The sequence below is a fragment of the Artemia franciscana genome, chromosome 1 (assembly GCF_032884065.1).
Source record: "Artemia franciscana chromosome 1, ASM3288406v1, whole genome shotgun sequence".
NCBI lineage: Eukaryota > Metazoa > Arthropoda > Branchiopoda > Anostraca > Artemiidae > Artemia > Artemia franciscana.
The window spans coordinates 31919824-31934366 of NC_088863.1; the positions used below are offsets into that span (position 1 = coordinate 31919824).

Consider the following 14543-nt stretch of genomic DNA (forward strand, 5'->3'; position numbering starts at 1 on the left):
GTTATCCAAACTTCCCCTTGTTTGCATTTAAGTTCTATTACTGGGAAAGGGGGAATGTTTGATCCTGGGTCCCCAAAAAGTATATTACAATAGAAATTGCAGGGGGTGTTGAACTAAATCAAAGCAGACTTTTTGCATAGTAGCTATCAAAACGGTTTATCAGCAGGAATGGTTGAGGGTATTGAGTTTAAATTTTTAGGAAAGTTAGGAGAATGTTGAACTAATCAAAAGACAACATGCATATCCAGGTTGTCGAAAGAGCATATCTGCAATATCTCAGGAATGATCATGAGCATTAAGCTGAAACTTTAGCTTAATTCCTTTCATAGAAAGGCAGTGTGGTCCGGGGAAAGGATGCCTAGTTTTTAAGGTATTACAAGGACTCTCACTGTTGCTGATTGCAAGAAGAAAATCCAATTAAGTTACTCTAAAATTGTTGCTAACCGAGGTAGATACAATAGAAAGTCTCTTGCTAAATTATATTCGGTTTTTACAGATCATTCGGTTTTGTTTCTTTCTGGTATTTACCCTATTTTTCATAAAAAAGATATCAGTTCAATTCGTTCTTATTATTTCCGGTTTTCCCGTTTTCTATTGTATCTGCCTCCATGGTATAGGAATAGGAGCCTCATATCTACTTATAGTTTCCCGGATATTGGGTCGAAGCTCACAGAGCTTGCTGGCAAAATACCCCAGTCTACTTATAAGTATCTGCCCGCCCACGGAGGCCTTACTCGTTTGCTTTAGTTTCTTGTTTTTATGGCACTTGGTATTAACCAAGTGACATATAGCAATCGCCAATTCTGTCGGTCTGTCTGTCGGTCCCGGTTTTGCTACTTTAGGCACTTCCAGGTAAGCTAGGACGATGAAATTTGGCAAGCGTATCAGGGACCGGACCAGATTAAATTAGAAATAGTCGTTTTCCCGATTTGACCATCTGGGGGGAGGAGTGGGGGGCCGGTTAATTCGCAAAAAATAGAAAAAATGAAGTATTTTTAACTTCTGAGCGGGTGATTGGATCTTAATGAAATTTGATGTTTGGAATGATATTGTGTCTCAGAGCTCTTATTTTAAATCCCGACCGGATCTGATGACATTGGGGGGAGTTGGAGGGGGGGAAACCTAAAATCTTGGAAAACACAAAAACGATACATGATTGACATAATCGGAACTGATTCGCTCTCTTTGGGGTAGTTGGGGGGAGGAGTAATTCTTAAAAAATAGAAAAAATGAGGTATTTTCAACTTACGAACGGGTGATCGGATCTCAATGAAATTTGCTGTTTAGAAGGATATCGTGTCTTAGAGCTCTTATTTTAAATCCCGACCGGATCTGGTGACGGGGGCGGGGAGTTGGGAGGGGGAAACCTAAAACTTGGAAAACACTTAGAGTGGAGGGATCGGGATGAAACATGGTGGGAAAAATAAACACAAGTCCTAGATAGATGATTGACATAAACGGAACGGATCCGCTCTCTTTGGGGTAGTTGGGGGGGGGGGGGTATTTCTGAAAAATTAAAAAAAATGAGGTATTTTTAACTTACTAACGGGTGATCGGATCTCAATGAAATTTGATATTTAGAAGGATATCGTGGCTCAGAGCTCTTATTTTAAACCCGACCAGATCTGGTGACATTGGGGGGGGGAGAGTTGGGAGGGGGAACCTAAAACTTGGAAAACACTTAGAGTGGAGGGATCGGGATGAAACTTGGTGGGAAAAAAAGCACGAGTCCTAGATACATGATTGACATAACCAGAACGGATCCGCTCTCTTTGGGGTAGTTGGGGGGGGGGTAATTCTGAAAAATTAAAAATGAGGTATTTTTAACTTACGAACGGGTGATTGGATCTCCATGAAATTTGATATTTAGAAGGATATTGTGTCTCAAAGCTCCTATTTTAAATCCTGACCGGATCTGGTGACATTGGGGGAAATTTGGGGTGGGGAAACCTAAAATGATGGAAAACGCTTAGATTGGAGGGATTGGGATGAAACTTGGTTGGAAAAATAAGCAGAAGTCTTGCATACGTGATTTACATAATTGGAACGGATCCGCTCAATTGGGAGGGGGGTAGTTCTGAAAAATAAGAAAAAATGACGTATTTTTAACTTACGAAGGAGTGATCAGATCTTCATGAAACTTCATATTTAGAAGGACCTCGTAACTCAGATATCTTATTTTAAATCTCAACCGGATCAAGCATAATTTGGGGGGGCAGTTGGGGGGACCGGAAATCTTAGAAAATACTTAAAGCGGTGAGATCAGGATGAAACTGGATGGGAAGAATAGAAACCTGTCTAAGATACGTGACTGACATAACTGGACCGGATCTGCTCTCTTTGGTGGAATTGGGGGGGGGGTAATTTTGAAAATTGAGGTATTTGTAACATACGAAGGGTGACCAGATCTTAATGAAATTTGATATTTAGAAGGATCTTGCGCTTTAAAGTTGTAATTTCAAATTCCGACCAGATCCTGTGACATTCGGGGGAGTTGGAGGGGGAAACTGGAATTCTTGGGAAACATGAAAATTGGGGTATTTTTATCTTACGAATAGATGATCAGATCGTAATGAAATTTGATTTTTAGAAGGAATACATGTCTCAGAGCTCTTATTTCAAATCCCGACCAGATCTTTTGACATTGGGGGAGTTGGAGGGGGAAATCTTGGAAAATCACTTGGAGTAGAGGAATCGGGATGAAGCTTGGTGGATAGAATAAACAAATGTCCTTGATACGTGATTGACAGAATCGTAATGGATTCGCTCTCTTTGGGGGAGTTGGGGGAAGGGTTCAGTGATTTGGCGAGTTCGGTGCTTCTGGACGTAGTAGGGCGATGAAAATTGGTAGGCGTGTCAGGGAGCTGCACAATTTGACTTGATAAAGTCGTTTTCCCAGATTCGACCAAAAGGGAGAGGAAAAATTAGAAAAAAATAGGGATTTTTCACAAGGACTTTGTGACTCAGAGCTCTTATTTTAAATCTTGACCGGCATTAAGCCTCTTATTTTCTTTTTTAAATCAATCTATTGATTCATAGAATTTTGTTAGAGCTCATACCATATGATCTCTTGGCTCTTAACTTTTTCGCCTCGTCACAAGTGCCATATGAGCTCTTAGCTCTTGTTTCTGTTTTGTGTAGTGTTTGTTTTGTTTCTTTTATTGATACTCCGCTTTGATTTTTGTAGCGGGTCAAAATAAATTGTTATTATTATTATTATTCAGGGACATCTTGAGGTGGGTGTAAAACTAAATCAAAAGACAGTCTGCTCATCCAAGTTGTTAAAAAGGACTTATTTACAATATTGTAGGACCAGCTGAGGGTATTGAGTTGAAATTTCCTTGGACACTATATGCATCCAGGTTGTCAAAAGGGTGCACATACAATATCTAGGGAATGCCCAAGGATATTAAGCTGCAACTTTCAGTGCGTGTTAAAGGGGTTGTTTGATTAAAGGACAAGGCACTGCATGCATCATGTTTTCAAAATGGCGTAAAATGCAGCATTGCAGAAACAGCTAAGGGTATTAGGTAGAAACATTCAATGAATTTTGAACTAAATCAAAAGATACTGTGTGCATCCAGATTGGCAAAAGAGCATAACTGCGATATTCCATAAACATCTAAAGTTGTTAAGTTGAAACTTTCAGGGAATGTTGTACTAAATCAGACACTTTGTACATCCAGATTGTCAAAAAGTATGTATCTGCAGTATGTCAGGATTCGCTAAGGATATTAAGTTGAATCTTAAGGGAATATCGTGAAGGATGTTGAATTGAATATAAAGATGCTCTGTGACTCCAGGTGATCGAAAGGACGTATCTGCAACATTCCAAAAACGAGAAAGGGCATTGTATGGAAGTTTCTGGGCATGTTGAGGTAGGACGTTAAGCTACATCAAGACAATATGTGTGTTCGAGTTTTCAAAAGGGCGTATCTGGAATATCTCAGAAATTGCTAAGGACATCAATAAATAACTTCCAGAGAATGTTAAGCAAATGCTTCAAGCAATGCATAAAAAGATTCAAGGGCATCAAGGTTGTCGAAATGGCATTTATGCAATAACTCGGGAGCAGCTAAGGATATTAAGTGGAAAGTTTAGGGGTACATTAAACAATGTCATATGACACTTTTTAAATTAAGATTTTCAAAAGGGCATATCTGACGTATTTCAGGAACAACTAAGTATAAAACCTTCAGGGAATACTGAGCCTGATGCTGAACTAAATCCAAAGAAACTGTTAAGTTTCTAGTAAATCCAAAGAAGGTTGTCAAAATGACATATCTGAAATATATCAGGAACGTCTATGGTGTTAAATTAAAACCTTTGGTAAATGTTGAAGGTGTCGTTGAACTAATTCAGTATGTGTATTCAGGTTGTCAAAATGACTTATCTGCAATACCTCAGGTATGACTAATGGTATAAATTAGCGGCTGGGATGACCCAGCGAAAACCATGGTGTAATATAGGAAGGGGAGATCAAGCAAATTCTAAATTTTGATTTGGGGGACCTCATTAAGGATAAAAATATCTGAAAAAAGTGTTTGTATGGATTCTTCGTTTGAAATTTTCTTTTTATTTTGACATGTGTGAAGTTTCAGGCCGAGAAGACACCTCAATTAAAGTTTCAGAAGAAAGTGAACTTCAACTGGAAACAAATGCGGCTCCATTGTTTATTGGGGGGGGGAGATCCCTAGAGACATAGTTGCTGACCTTTCAACTATGCTGAACAAATTTGCTGTCTCAAATTTTGATTGGATGTGTTAGGAGAATTAATGGACTTCGGAGGGGGGCTGCTTGGCGTGCATCCCTTTTGAATCTTAAAAAGGGCATTGGAATTTTTAATTTCCAATTGAATGAGTCCCTTTAAAAGTTTCTGCGATAGCGCTGCGCTGCCTAAAATGTTGCTTATATGCTGTTTTGAAAACCTGCATCGATATAGTTTTTTTTTTAATTGAAACTCCTCCAAAACTTTCCTGAAGTTCTCATCTTACCGTTAGCCTCATTATCTATAGCAATCGTGGTAGTCGTATTAGTTGTATATTCATAGTAGCCTAGCCTTAGTAGCAGTAGTTGTATTCAAACATTGCCTTTTGGTTAGTTCAACATCCCCCACAACAAGCACAGTTAAATCAAATCACCCCCACAAGTTAAAAGAGCTGCCGTAATCTCTCTCGTCGACCGTGCCCTAAACATTTGTTCTGATTCCTACATCACAACAGACCTAGACTTTATCAGGGACATACTTTTTGGAAATGGGTATCCTCTTTTATTTATTAATAATACAATTAACCATGTACTCAAAAGATACTCCCGTAAAGTCAACGATAATTTACCATATGAGGATCCCGATAAGCCCCAAAACATGATTTACCGCCCATACATCCCAAAAATCACTAGGAATCTTAAAATAGTATGCACACAAAATAATATGTATGCTGCATTTACCAGCAATTTGAAAATCATAAATCTTCTAAATTATGATAAAGATAATAATTAAGTGCGACAAGTTTGAAAGCTTACCGTATTTGGTATTAATAATAAACAAAACTCAGTTACTCACCAAAGAGGTGTCTATCAAATACCATGCGACTGTGGCGATCCTATGCAGGGAGAACTCACCAGAATTTAGAGAAACGCCTACAACAGCATAAAGATGATATCACCAAAGGTCTAAATTCTAATATTACTTCTGTTTCTTTTCATTCTGCTTTAAGCAGCCATGTTTTTGAAAATCCTAGCCACAAAATACTTTTAAAAGAATCCACCCTTTTTAGCAATGACCTAGGCATAAAACAAGTAGTTCGAGAAGCAATTGAAATCAGGCAAGATTAATAACAATATTTCCTTAAATAGGGACTTGCGAGAATATTCACTAAATGCTCTATACACAAATTTAATTAAAAACGACCCTTACGAAATATTATAAAAAAACAATAGATATTAACACAGAACCTGTCACAAATAGACCTATGAGATCAGCAGCCAAAAAAGCAATTTTGGTATTAAAAACGTGTTTTTAAATCATTCTCTTTCATTTCAATGAATTGCCTCATTTCATCACAATTTATTTATCAATCCTGGTTGAACTTCGCTGATGTAAGGATGCTGGGACTGTTTTGAAAAATTTTTCATTTTAGTTTTATTGATTTTATCTTGTTGTAAGTATTTTCTCCTTATATATTTTTGTATTGCTGAGGACGGCCCTTGGACAAAGGGCCGAAATATTCATTCTAATTAGTTTCCCATAGTCTTGAGAAATTCCCTAGTAGTAGTAGTAGTATTAATTTATTAACCAAAGGAAATAACACAGACAAAATCAATCGGTAGCACACCAAAAGCGTTGCTTGCGAGGGTGTGTTACTAACAAAAAGAACAAAAAATAGAAGAAAAAAAGAACAAAAACAGAAAAACAATGAGTTAATCTAAAATGAGCAGAAAGGTGAAACCGTGTACCGAGAAAAAAAAATTTATATAAATAATTCATACACAATCAAACAACATAATATCATGATCCCGAAGCAAAAAAAGAAAACAAAAGAAAAAAAACAATAAATAATTATTTTTAATACTAAATCAATCAATCTCAATCTATTTCAAAGGTATACCTACCAAGAAACCCCACACGCAGCACGGCCTTAAATTGATTAATGGGCAATTCTTTAATACTTGGAACAAGCTTATTCCATAGCTTAGCCCCTCTATAAATAATTGAAAAAGCAGTCCTACTTGAAACTAGGCGAGGAACCTCAATATCTCCACTTGTTCGAGTTCTATGATCATGAATATTAGACCTATCCCGAAAACTTCCTGTAAAACATTCTGGAACGCACCCATAATGGTACTTATACATAAAAACCAGTGTATAAAAATCACGCAATCCGGCTGCAGGCATTATATTTATCATACTATACATTGACCTGACCGAATCCCGGTTCCCTATTCCACAAAGTGATCTAATGGCATTATTCTGCAGTACGCGGATTGGGCGAAGTATTGAGGGGAATGCCCCAAGCCATACAGACGAGCAATACAAAATATACGGATGAATCAGAGAAAAATATAATAACCGTATAACATTTGAAGGAAATAAATGTTTTAGTTTACGGATAATCCCTAAATTCCGCGATAATATTCTACTTATAGCTTTTACATGGCACTTAAATGATAAAATTTCGTCAATAATAATCCCAAGGTACTTAACGGACTTTGACCGCTTAACAATTCCCTTCGGTGTAGCTATTTCCATAATCCAAGGATAATAATTTGGGGACCGTGAAAAAATAACAAAATTTGACTTATTTATATTTAGGTCAAGGCGGATTATCTTCAACCAAAGACATGTCATAGTCATTGCTGCATTAATTGTTGAGGTAAGTTGTTGTTCAGTTGAGGCAACACACATCAATGTCGCATCATCAGCAAATAAGGGTGTAGTGATCCTGGTTCCCGAAGGTGCGGGATTCACTATATTCCCTATTCTAGAAGTAGTTGCAACAGCATTTGGCAGATCATTTATAAAAATCAAAAAAAGAATAGGCCCTAACACAGAACCCTGGGGGATACCATATTTAACAAGACTCTTACTTGAAGAAAATCCATTAATGTGAACATAATGCTCTCTATTTTGGAGATAATCACAAATCAAGGCTAAAGTAGCCCCTCTTAGTCCATAAAATTCACATTTTCGAAGTAGTAATTGGTGGTCAACAGTGTCAAATGCCTTAACCAAATCAAAAAACAGACCCGCTACTCTAAGCTTATTATCAAGAGCTCCATTGATTATCGAAGTTATATATGATAATGCCATCTCTGTGGTTCTCCCTTTTCTGAAGCCAAATTGAATTGGATTTAACAGATTATGCAGTTCCAAATGATCATAAACTCTAGTGTTAATACACTTTTCTAGCAGTCGAGAAATAACAGGTAAGACTGAGATAGGCCGATAATTTCCTAGATCATTCTTATTACCGCCTTTAAAAACAGGGGTAATCTTAGCAATTTTCAAGCAATCAGGAAACGTTCCCCGTTTCAAGCACAAATTAATGAGAGAAGTAAGAATATCAGCAACATAAGGAAACGCTATTTTTAACACCAGAAGATTGAGTAAATCACTACCTGCCGATGTATTTTTTATCCCAAAGATAATTTTCTCTACTTCATCACGAGAGAAGGGTCTCATATACATAGAAATATCAGTTGGAGTCTTCATAAAAAACTCCAAGGGAGGATCATCATCAGAAGATACTATACGGGAAGATAAATCTACGCCAATATTAGCAAAATGTTTGGAAACAGCATTACATATCTCTTCGGGTTCCTTCGTTGATAGGCCATTCTGCATTACTACTTCATCGGGAATAATAGAGTTCTCTGTCGATATCACACTTTTAATTATTTTCCATGTTTTTGCAGGGTTACCACAAGTCTCAGTGAATTTATTTACGAAATATTTTTTTTTGCATTTCTCAGTAATTTATTCAGGGCATTTCTATAATTTTTATAAATTCTTAAGCAGATCAGATCATTTCCATTATTTATGGAATTCTTATAAAGTTTATCTCTTTTATTAATACAGCGCAACAAGCTAGGCGACATCCATGGTTTCTTAGGATTATTTTTCCTTGATGACGAACGAACCATTATAAATGTTTTTGTCACTAACAAAATTAGTTTATCGTAAAATCTTTGAAAACTCGTATTTATATCATCCGTAAGGTCTATTAAATTATTCCAATCAACTTCTGCAATTGCCTGCTTAAATTTTTGAAGGTTACTCTGGCTAAATACGTGCATTGGACTCTTAGGAATTATTGTTGCTAACTTTTGGGGAATACAGAGATCAAATCTTGTTGAAATCCCAAAATGATCGGATACATCTGTAATAATAACTCTTGGAGCTGAAAAAAACAAATTTGAAAAAATATTGTCAATTAGCTTTGATGATGAGGTGGTTACTCGTGTGCATATATTTATAGTTGGAAATAAACCATAGGATATACAAAGCCGCAAAAAATCCATAGAAACACTCGCATCAAGCTCACTTAGGTCAATATTAAAATCCCCGAGCATCATAAATGGATGTGAACTAGTTGCTAGTTTCTCCAGCTGCTTATCCAAAAGATCCATAAAGATTGGTATGGAGCCAGATGGCGGCCTATACAATATAATAACAAATGCATCTTTAGGTTTCAGCCTAAGCTGAAGAATAAATGGTTCAAAAACCATTTCCTGGTATACTACTAAGTCATTTCTTACCAAAACCTCAATATCGCTTCGAGTATATGCACCGTTTCCTCCATGTTGCCGAAACTGTCGATTCCTATTGTAGAAATTATATCCTGGTATATTTAAAAGAGCGGAGTTGTGGTCATTCAGCCAGGTTTCAGCAAGACCGATGACCTGGAAAACCGAAAGATCACATACTTCATTTAAAAAATTAAATGAAGAATTTAATCCTTGGCAATTAAGATGGAAAACATTGAGGCCTCTCGCATCTCCATGCTCAGATTGGATTCCATCTTCAAACAAATATTTGGAACTAACAGATTTATAATGCCCTGCTACCCCAATGTCATAACTCCGATGTAGCTGCTCCGTAAATATACCCCCAAAATCTACATTAGAAGCCTCCAAAGTATTAAGACGGATACTGCTCTGGGAATCACGATCATAATTATCCATTGTCATTAAAAACAAAATAAATCCCGGTACATGGTTTCAATAAACATAACAAACAGACACAAAAAAGAAAAACAAAAATGATCCACATAATAACACAAATAAGAAAAATAACAGGCCATGAAAATATTGCCTGTAACCCGTTCATATAAAGCTCAAGCTTCTAACACAACGGCTCACAACTTAATAATAAGCACACATCACAATATCGTAAGAATACTTAAAAACTAACTTAACAAGACTTCAATAAGACTTGATCACCAAAATACACAAGTTACGGTATCAACAGATTCTTTGCATTGTACCAAAGCACTTTCGCTACAGTGTTATCTTTTTTTACACAAATAACAGGGGGTAAGGTAGGGGGTATCCAGCATTCCACTCTTTTATCCACTAGACATTTACGGATGGCCAGGAGTTCCTTGCGTACAATACGCACACGAGGCGTAACGTCATCACCAATAAAAATATTATTATAAGTGCTGAACTTTTTCCCTTTGAGTTTCTTCGCATTTTTCAGAAGAGAAAATCGAACTTGCGTATTATCCACTTTAATTTTAACGAACTTTTTAGAGCACTGGATAATACTAAACGACGGCAAATTTCTCGAATGGTACTTCATTCAATCCCCAAAATAATACATTGCACTCATTACTGCGATTTTCCTCCACAAATGATTGGCTGACTACTGAATTTATTTCCTCTTTACATTTATTAATAATATCCGTTTGGCCCTCCACAATATTCTTCAAAATCCGAAGTTCTGATTTAACTGATACAAGTTCATTCTCCAGCATATTATTTTTATTTTCAATCGTTGTAACACGATTAGTCACTGCACTAATATCTGATTTTAACTCCAAGAAATTATGTTGGAGCGCCTCAATGTTTGTATTTATGGATTGGACCATTTCCAGTATTTTAATAATATTTTCAGCATTAGTTCTCTGACAGTCAATGAGAACGCTACCATCGGAATTATTTGTCGAATTCATCACAGGGTCCGATAAGTCCGCTTCGGTTCTGTTACGTTTACCGCTGCCTTTCTTTCCCATAGTAACAGTATGAAAAAATAAGACTATTCGCCTAATTTAAATGAACTATATTTACCCAATGAACATATGCGTTAAAAAGGAACGTCTTACACCAAAAGATATTTACAAAAATACCTTGCATAAAACAGAAATCGCTGGCCAAAAATTACAGCAAGAAACTCCTTCTTATCCAATTATCAATTAAAGTTATTTCATGCTATCACGAGTATTCACAGAGTCAAAACATTACATAACATTCGCTGTGTTAGTTTCAATGCAGTCAAACAAGTTCACTCATTGACTGCTGAATGAGAACTGAAGTTCTTCTAGTGTTCTTCTTGTTTTTGGTGTTTCGTTTGCAATAGCCAATAGAGTTGGCGATTGCACGGTTTGGACTAGGTAAGGGGGAAAAGAAAATGTGTTTGCTCCTAAAATAGATGTAGGTCCAATCAACTCAGAGCTGCCCATTATTCTCAGATGAAGACAGTTTCTAGTTAAACTGACTTTGCAATGACAACTAACAAATCATGATGTTGGGACTGTTTTATTGATGGTTAGTTTCTCCTTTTTCTCCCAAGCTTAATTTTGTACTTATTTTACTCATACAAAATGCCGTAGACAATTTTTAGATATGTAGCCGAATTACTAAATTAGTCTCTTTGACAATTCACTGTTTTTAAAAGTTCATCATTGGACGATACTCTTTATATTTGTATATGGTTGGTATCGATTTTCCAGACCCAGCTTTAGCATTCGAGAGCTAAATCTGGCAGTTTCTCGAATAAGTCGTGCTTGTAGTGTCGTCAAAATCAAAATTTTTGATCGATATATCAAGGTCAGCTGATTCAAAGATCCTGATGTATTTTTTTTGTTTTTTTTTGCTTTTCAAGATAAAAATTCATTTTTTAAATTTAAACTTTTTGTATTTTTGTTCTTTTTCATAATGTTTGATTAATATTTTAACAGCATGAACATATTACACCGCTTTCAAATCTGGATCTTTAAGACTGGTGTTAGTTTTCAATGTCATAGCATTAATTAAATTGTAAAATTCAGTCAGTTTTAATCACCACTGATTAAATTACTCTTCAACTACATCATTATCAGTTCAATTTATAATTTCATCCCCTAGTCAAATCATGTTGCATTTTGCCGAAACTAAAATATTGCCAGAACTTCTAATCTATATAATTGTGGGGCAGCTGACAAGTCTCAAACCCTCTTTCCTCTGGCCTTGTGTATATTAGTCATGTCGCATTTGTGTCGAATCATGCTCATCCAGGGATCACACTGTTAGTGTTCTGTAACTATCATTTAACATAGTTTAACTGACTAAACAGTCAATAACAAAGAGGGATTACAAACATAAACAGTAAAAACAAAGGAATTTCGGAAGACCAAATTTCACGTTTATTCTACAAGGATACAATAGTTTCATGACTCTTCTCTTTCTTTTCCTTAGCTTTTTGACCTTTCATTTTACTTCGCTTGACTTTTTCCTTAAGATTTTTTTTCTTCTGCAACTCCACACTCATTTCACCATTCATTAAATTATCAAACTTCATCAGCAGTAATTCCCGAGCCGTTTGTTGATTCTTCTCAAGTGAACGCGTCTGATGACATTTCATAATCAAACTTAGAGAAAATGAAAATGTAATCCAATGCAGCAAAATAGTCATCATATAAATGCATCTCCACTGAGAATGTTTAAGAGCAAACCCTTTAACAAAGATACGGAGAGACAAGGTGAATGAGAACCATGACGGACCCGAAGAAACGCATTCCATGTCCATCTTAACCCAGCCAGTTGCTAATTCCACGTGCCTTAATTACCGATTACATTGCCTTTAGTAACATTTGAACTGTAAATTTCATTGTTAAAAACAAGTCCAAATTAAACACCCCTGCGTTCTTACGGCGCTATGAAAAATACTTTACATGCCATTTCCATTGCCCTTGAACTAGAGCATCAGTTCTTGAAGTATTGAAAAATATTCGAAACATTAGCATAAGATGTGAAGGAGGGCAGCCCTTTCACATTAAAGTTTCAATCTCGCTTTTTACTTTATTTTGAAAAAAAACTTGTTTGTGTTTAACATTAATTCATTTTTCATACAGGGCATCTTCTACCAACTCCACCACCCGTTATAGTAAAGCTTACCCATATCGGTATTTTCGAGATCAAGGGTTATTTAGTATTACATGAAAAAAAAAGTAATTGGAGACGATAGAATCCAAATGGGAAAGAAAAACTCTCCTGGACTTAGATTATACCGATGATTTAAGCATCTTAGATGAAGGTGTTAGCAAAATGAATGAACTTTTCGAGGTTTTGCAAGTTCAGGGTGCTAGAATAAGTTTGAAAATTAAAGTTAAGAAAACTAAGTCACTAAGGCTAGGAATAAGAGAAGATGACACGGTGACGTTGGGTAACGAGAAGATAGATCATGTGAGTAGCTTCACTTACTTTCGTAGTATTATTAGTAAAGACCGTGGGAGCAGTGAATATGTTAAAAACAGAATAGCCAAGGCTCAAGATGTTTTTTCAAAGTTGAAAAAGTTTTTTTTTGGTTTTCAAAAAGAAACATTTGTTTTTTTTAAGTTTTTGTATTTTTGTTCTTTGTCATAATGATAGACGAACATTTAAAGATCATAAACATATTACACCGCTCTTAAATCTAGATCTTTAAGAGAGTGTTAGTTTTCAATTTTATAGCATTAATTAAATTATAAAATTGAGTCAATTTTAACTGATTAAAATCAGTTAAAACTGACTTTAATTTAATCACCACTGATTAAATTACTCTTCAACTACATCATTATAAGTTCATTAATGATTTCATCCCCCAGTCTAATCATGTTGCATTTTGCTAAAACCAAAATCATGCCAGGATTGCTAATCTGTATAATTGTGGGGCAGCTGACAAGTCTCAACCCCTCTTTCCTCCGATATTGTGTATATTAGTCATGTTGCACTTGTGTCGAATCATGCTCATCCAGGGATCACACTGTTAGTGTTCTGTAACTATTATTTAACGTGGTTTAATTGATTAAACAGTCAATAACAAAGAGGGATTACGAAAAGGTAAAGACAAGGGGGCTTCGAAAGACCAAATTTCACGTTTATTCTACAAGGATACATTATCTTAGGTCTGCCATGACTCTTCTCTTTCTTTCCATTGTTTTTTTAAGTCCCTTAGCTTTTTGTTCTTTTCTTTTACTTCGTTTGACTTTTTCCTTAAGATTTTTTCCTTCTGCGACTCCACACTCATTTCACCATTCATTAAATTATCTAACTTCGTCAGCAGTAATTCCCGAGCTGTTTGTCGATTCTTCTCAAGTGAACGCGTCTGATGACACTTCACAATCAAACCTAGAGAAAATAAAAATGTAATCCAATACAGCAAAATAGTCATCATATAAAACACTCAACCCAGGAAATCGAATGCCCTTAAGACACCTGTGCCTATTGTATTTTAATAGTATGCTAAGCCAAGAGATTAATGAGTATTGGCAGTCAGCTACAAAGTTAGTAACAAAGTAATTTTTGATTGACACACGTGTGACTCCACTTAGATGCTAAATGAGTACGGATAAAAATAATTACGAGCACCAGGAAAGCAAAATGACATACATTCAAATATTTTGTTATCCATCAAATTTTTATTGAGGCCATGTGATACCTTAAAAATCCTCAGCGTCTTCTTTAACTAGTGAATTCTCTCAGGGGACTAGCTATCATCGAAGGCTGTCGAGGCAATGGATGCAGCTTTTTCTCAATGAGAAGTGTACCGTCAATTCCTCCCAGAAGCAGAATTTCGCAACTTT

At 36.0% G+C, this 14543-nt stretch overlaps 1 protein-coding gene across 1 annotated transcript in view; it reads left to right on the forward strand.

Annotated features, from left to right (window-relative positions):
• LOC136028679 (ATP-binding cassette sub-family F member 2-like) overlaps positions 1-14543 on the forward strand; it is a 335229-nt gene that overhangs the window by 173266 nt on the left and 147420 nt on the right. The gene's annotated exons all lie outside the window — the stretch shown is intronic.